Source organism: Cebidichthys violaceus, unplaced genomic scaffold (assembly GCF_023349555.1).
Source record: "Cebidichthys violaceus isolate CVI_PGR_0920_01 unplaced genomic scaffold, fCebVio1.0.p SCAF_21, whole genome shotgun sequence".
In the NCBI taxonomy this organism is placed as follows: Eukaryota; Metazoa; Chordata; class Actinopteri; order Perciformes; family Stichaeidae; genus Cebidichthys; species Cebidichthys violaceus.
Genome location: NW_027176384.1, coordinates 942838 through 948837, shown reverse-complemented (window position 1 = coordinate 948837; position 6000 = coordinate 942838).

Genomic DNA, 6000 nt, shown 5'->3' with positions numbered 1-6000 from the left:
TTCACCCGATCCTCAGAGCACGGGGCTGAGTTGCCAGGATGCCAGGAAGTAGTCCAGGTTTTTTAGTGTATGTTTTGCACTCCTCATGCACACCTGTAGTATTCACTAAGGTCCTGCTGTTTTCAAGTCATCCATCAGTACCGTATTTTTCGGACTATAAGGCGCACCGGATTATAAAGCGCACTGTGAATTAACGTGTCTATGTTCACACATAAACCGCACCGGATTATAAGGCGCATTAAGCAAAACAACACAGTCCGGTAAATCAAACTTTATTCAACTCAGTTGTAACAATAAATACCGGTACAGAAAAATACACTCACTTATCGATTCATTCCTCTTCCACAAATCCATCGAATTCTTCATCTTCAGTGTCTGAGTGAAACAGCTGTGCGATTTCGGCATCAAGAATGCCCGAATCCCTCTCGTCATTTTCCGAGTCAGTCTTGTTGCCATTATCGGTACTTGGCTGTTCAGTGATGATTCCAGCTTTCGTGAAAGCTCGGACGACGATTGCGACCGATGGTTACTTGTTGTGCTTATTGATCGCTTTTGACTTTTAGTTTAGACATTACATTCCTGTTACGGGGCCGATCAGGTAGTGACACAGCGTACCGTAATGCTCCGAATATCCATTGAGCGGAGCGGCTTCGTTGCTTACCAAAGTCGTACTTACACATTTCGGCAGATTTTTGAGAGCATTGTACCACATAAAATCGATCAATAAGCACAACAAGTGACCATACATAAGGCGCACTGGATTATAAGGCGCACTGTCAATTTTTGAGAAAATTTAAGGATTTTAAGTGCGCCTTATAGTCCGAAAAATACGGTACATACGGTGCAATACTATATTGAGATATTCTGCAAAGATTCCATCCATCAGTTCCAAATCTAAAATTCACAATGCTTTTATGGCAAGCATGCTGTGCTGTAGAGATGTTTAAGGAAAATTCCTACTCTGTATTCAGGAATTATTTTTGAGGATGTCTTGTCATTTATCTTTTAATATAAACCTAGTGACTTCTGACCTGCCTCTCTGCGAATGTATTCTTTTAGTTCCTTGGGGGCAGTGAAATAAACTGTAAAGACGACATTGACACATCGTCACATTATACATTGATAGCTGCTTGTGTCTCACTCACTCACTCGCTCACTCACTCACTCACACACACTGCTTCATGAATATCTTATTTGATTTGTTGGAAAGAGTGATGTGGTTCTCCGCGGGTTTGAGGTGTGAGTGAGTGAATGAGTGATCAAGTGAACTAGCGAATGAGGGAATTGGAGCATGGCAAGAGATTCAACCTGGAAGTCGTAATCTTTTCCAGCTGCTGCCCACCATCTCTTCACCTTTCTGTGTTCTTTCGTTTTTTCCTCCAGATTCAAAACCCAACTCCAACCCTCCCCCTTCCTCCCTCTCCACCCCGGTGTTATAATCTTCCACACTGCAGGAAATATCTAGCTCAGGATACCCATGGGCTGTGTTTATCCCAAGCTCCAGGCTCCCCAGGCAGGCAGATGGGGGAGAGAAGAACCCCCCCACCAAGCCTCACCGCAGGTTCACCGGAGGTTCTCATGGCTTCACTGCATGCTGCCCTGCAGCGCACAGTTAGTGCAGACCTACAGAAAAGAAAACATCACCAAAGATGAGAGATTATATTGGATTGCGCCCCTATAAAACCATTTGTGAAGTTAATATAAAGCAAAATCTATCAGACTTTTGAGTGAATGGTTTGTGAAAACGAGTCAATCCAGCCCCACTCAACACATTCTTTCTTTCAATTTTGTTTTCCCAGATAGTACAAAGAGAACAAGTTGTGGGAATGGATTATTTCGTTATTTGTGCTGAAACTCATCCCTGCGGTTACATAAGGCATCATAACAAGCATCACACTTCCTCCTCTTTGTGACTAGAGGGTTGCCAGGCAACTCCATGAACGTCTGCCTGGCTGTGTCCCTGCAACCTTTCTGCGGCACACACACACACACACACACACACACACACACACACACACACACACACACACACACACACACACACACACACACACACACACACACACACACCAATGTACATACAACCCAATCTTTTAAATCACCTGCTCTCCTCTGGAAGTGTTGTGCCTCAGAGGTAGATGAGCTTACTTGGTCCTGTTATCTGTGTTTATTCGAGCTAATGACGCTGCCAAAAGGAGAAGTCTGAAAAGAGAACAGAAACTTCCTTGGACACCAGATGACAGCGCGGAGTTCCCCAACTAACTTCCTGGACAGAGATGGCAAAAATAAAATCATGTCTTTCTTGAAGTCTTGTGTCTTTGGAGTCGAATTTCCTTGTTTCTGCCAATTTTTTTTGTCGACGCTAACAGACTAAGATCAGTCACTATCACAGCGCGTCTGATTTGGTTGCTGCAAAGCTGGATGATGATTACAGATGGGTGACAGGAAGAACACAAATAGACTGAGCTATCCAGATGTGCGACATCATCTTGTTGAATGAGCAGAATTAGCCGGAAGCTTTGAGTCCCCATGCACTGTCTGGTCACTTTTAGTCAGATAGACGTGACTTTGACAAATCTTCTATCCTGATGAATGCAAAAGAAAATTGTGAATCAGAATCATCAGGATCAAGTAGCAGTCAGGCTGAACTTGCTGAGTTATATTTACAGTCGCAGTGGTTCTATGGGATTTAATAGTGCACGTGAACAATTTGGTTTTATCAATAGATGCAAACATCTAAATTATCTATATTCTCCCACACTAGTTTAGCTTAAAATAATTCTGTGTGATGCTTACCCATTTCAGCTGTCACTGCCATGAATGACCCAGTGTGCCGTCTATGATTTCTTTCAAATTTCTCAATACTGCTCCACTGTGATCGCACCCTGATGATTTCGCTGTACTCTGTCACTGGGCTCCATGATTGAACAATCCATTAACTGTCCCTCCTTTAAAATGGATTATTATGGGCACGAAAATGGATTCACACTAGACATCCTCTGTATGGCGAGTGCAGGTGCATTGACGCTGTGTGGTATGGTAAACAGAGGCAGCCCTCATAGCCCTGAATGGATACAAAGCCACACAACAAAGCCAGTCTCGAGTCTGAGAGATCTACACAGGCCAAGCTTATCTCACATTAAATACTAGCTTTATGTTTCTAATGTTTTATTGTAAGAAATAACATTCAACATGACAGGGCACTGAGTAAGCAGAGTGGACTTCTTCAGCACCTCAACAGGAGGGACACATGGACAAACAAAGATCAAACTTTCAGCCCTCTCAAATGTCTTTCATCTGCATCTGGATTTTAACTACAGGTAAAAACAGAGAGGTTGTATATTTTTTGGCTACGATGGTACAAATAATACCACATGGGTCGATAGGCACTGTAATATCCTGTTTTTTTTTTGCTCCCCACAGGCATACACAGACAGAAAAAAAGAGAAGCTGAGAATTGTGCGAATGAAAAGAAATGTTGCACAAGATGCAGGCTAGCGTATAAAAATGAGGTGTAGTCATCCAGCACTAGAGATTCCCCAATAGATTGTCTGCCTGTTTTAATAGCCTTCAGGCATAATGTCCTCTTTAGATGGGATTCCATTGTCTGGGAGGCTGCTGCCTGCACGCACACACACACACACACACACACACACACACACACACACACACACACACACACACACACACACACACACACACACACACAGACTCCAGCATAATCCACGTACAGTGTTTGATTTAAAAGGGTGTCATATTTTGTTAATGGCATTGTTTATTTGCCCTTTCCTACATCCCTTCTGCGAGGCTGACAACCAGAACTGAAGTGAAAACCGACATAGTATGTATCATATAATAACTCAGATGTCAACCTTAAAGGGTAACTGGGAAGATTATCTTTTGAAATTAGCAAAACAGTTTTGAGCTTAACAGTGTTATAACTTCAAACAATTCTTTCAGCGCGCCTCTCCAGGTGGCTGCACTAACCGGCTGCCTCCCGTGTGAACCTTTTAGAAAGGATGTCTGAACTTATTTCACATGCTTTTCTTCCATCCTTTTCCACAATCTCTCCCACTGATGGGGAAGCGAGGAAAGTCCTATAATAAGAAAAGGGGCTTTTCTGAGGAAATGGAATTGAACAAGCTGTCTGGTAGCTCAGCCCTCTATTGATTCAATGCCCAGGGCTCTCTTGGTCTATTTGTCTGTTGAAACCTTCAAAATGGACCTCACATCCAAGCAACTGTTTCAAGGACTTTGCCAAATCGACAATGAAAAAAAATTAAATAATTGTGGAACATGCTTTAAAACAGGTGAAAATATGGCTGGCTGCCTGAGATGGAGTTATGGATCTTGTTGCCTCTCAGTGATTGGTTTGGTTTTGCTGTTAACAATATACTACAGTATTTTGGACCACAACTGTAGGTGGGAAATGGTGGCTACCATCTGACAAGGCAGCAGGTAAGGAGGACGGAGCAGAAGGTGCCATTTACTTCCCCAAGCAAAGCCACAACGTCTGGGCCACAACAAGCCATTAAGTGTGTTTTGATCTACTTAATCAGATGGCCAGATGACAATGACTTTACCTTATCAGCTTTGTGAGTATGTGTGTGTGCTCGAGTATGTGCTTGTGGGACTTATTGGATTTTCCCCAGGACTCAGATAAGCCTATACCTGGAGTGAAAATGCTTCCATTGCAGATTGTCATTCAGATTCTGCAGTAAATTGATGCTTCCAACCACTCCCTCAAAGCAAGATACAAGGTAAAGCTCACCTTAAAAGAACATTTCAGCCACTTTTTACTGCAGTAGACCCAGTGCAAGCAGTGCCAGTCGAAGGCTGATGGCTTTGAAAAATTTAAATGTATCCTGTTGTGTAATTGGATGACTGCCTAGCAAACTAATTTGAAAATATTTAATTAAAGGGTGACCCAGTGACTTTCTGGAGAGCAGGGCCGCCTTTCAATCAGAGGGTTGGCAGTTCAAACCTCGGCTCCTGCTCTACTAGTCTCATGTCAATGTGTCCTTGAGCAAGACACTTAACCTCAAAATTGCTCCCGTAGCTGCGTCTATGGTGTGTAGATAGATACTGAATTGTAAGTCGCTTTGGATAAAAGCGTCTGCTAAATGACTGTAATGTAATGTAATGTTTGAAGTTGAGATGAAAAGTTAGAGCAGAGTTAATGGGGGCATACAGGTATTTTTGACTGACCTTCCCTACTCTCTCTTTCTCTCTCTTTTTTTTTTTTAACTGTCTTTGATGAATTACAATCTGTGTTATGGATCCTATTGGTCGTCACATATTCAGAACAAAAGCCTCTCTCTCCCTCTCTCTGGAGGTTAATGGATTGAGATTGAAGTTGAAAAATATGAGCCAGTAAGACAAACGTGTGCATGGGTGGAGAGGTAATTACAAAGACAGAAGCGTATAGCCTAGCTGTCATATTAAGCTGTCTGATAAAGGGCTAAACCCCTCTCAAAACAACAAAATGAGGGGAATGAGTATTGGATTCAGTGACTAACAGGCTGTAATTAGGAGCTGGGTGCTCTAATTTAAGCACCCTGCCTCTATCAACCAGCAGTTGTTTTTATTTCCTGAACAAAGCTGGATTTTTGATAAATAATATGAATTTTAATGATTGCCAAGTGAAGTTGATGCCAAATGATACTGTGGCATTTATGCAGGTCACATTAAATCAAGTTTGTTTGTTTGGAGCATTCACACAATCCATACCGTTATGGCAAGATAGAAAGGCCCTGATGCCTGTGGGAAAATGGAATGCAAAATTTTTTTTGAGGGAAATTCAGTTAATATATTCAGTAAATATAAAGCTATAGCCAGCAGCCAGTTAGCATAAAGAAAGGAAACAGGGGAAAACAGCTAGGATGGCTTTGACCAAAGGTACCATCTCCTCTAAAGCTCAATAATTTACACTTCATATCAAATATAAATATACTATCGATTGTCTCATCTAATTGTATGTTTTGTACAAAGCATGTGCAG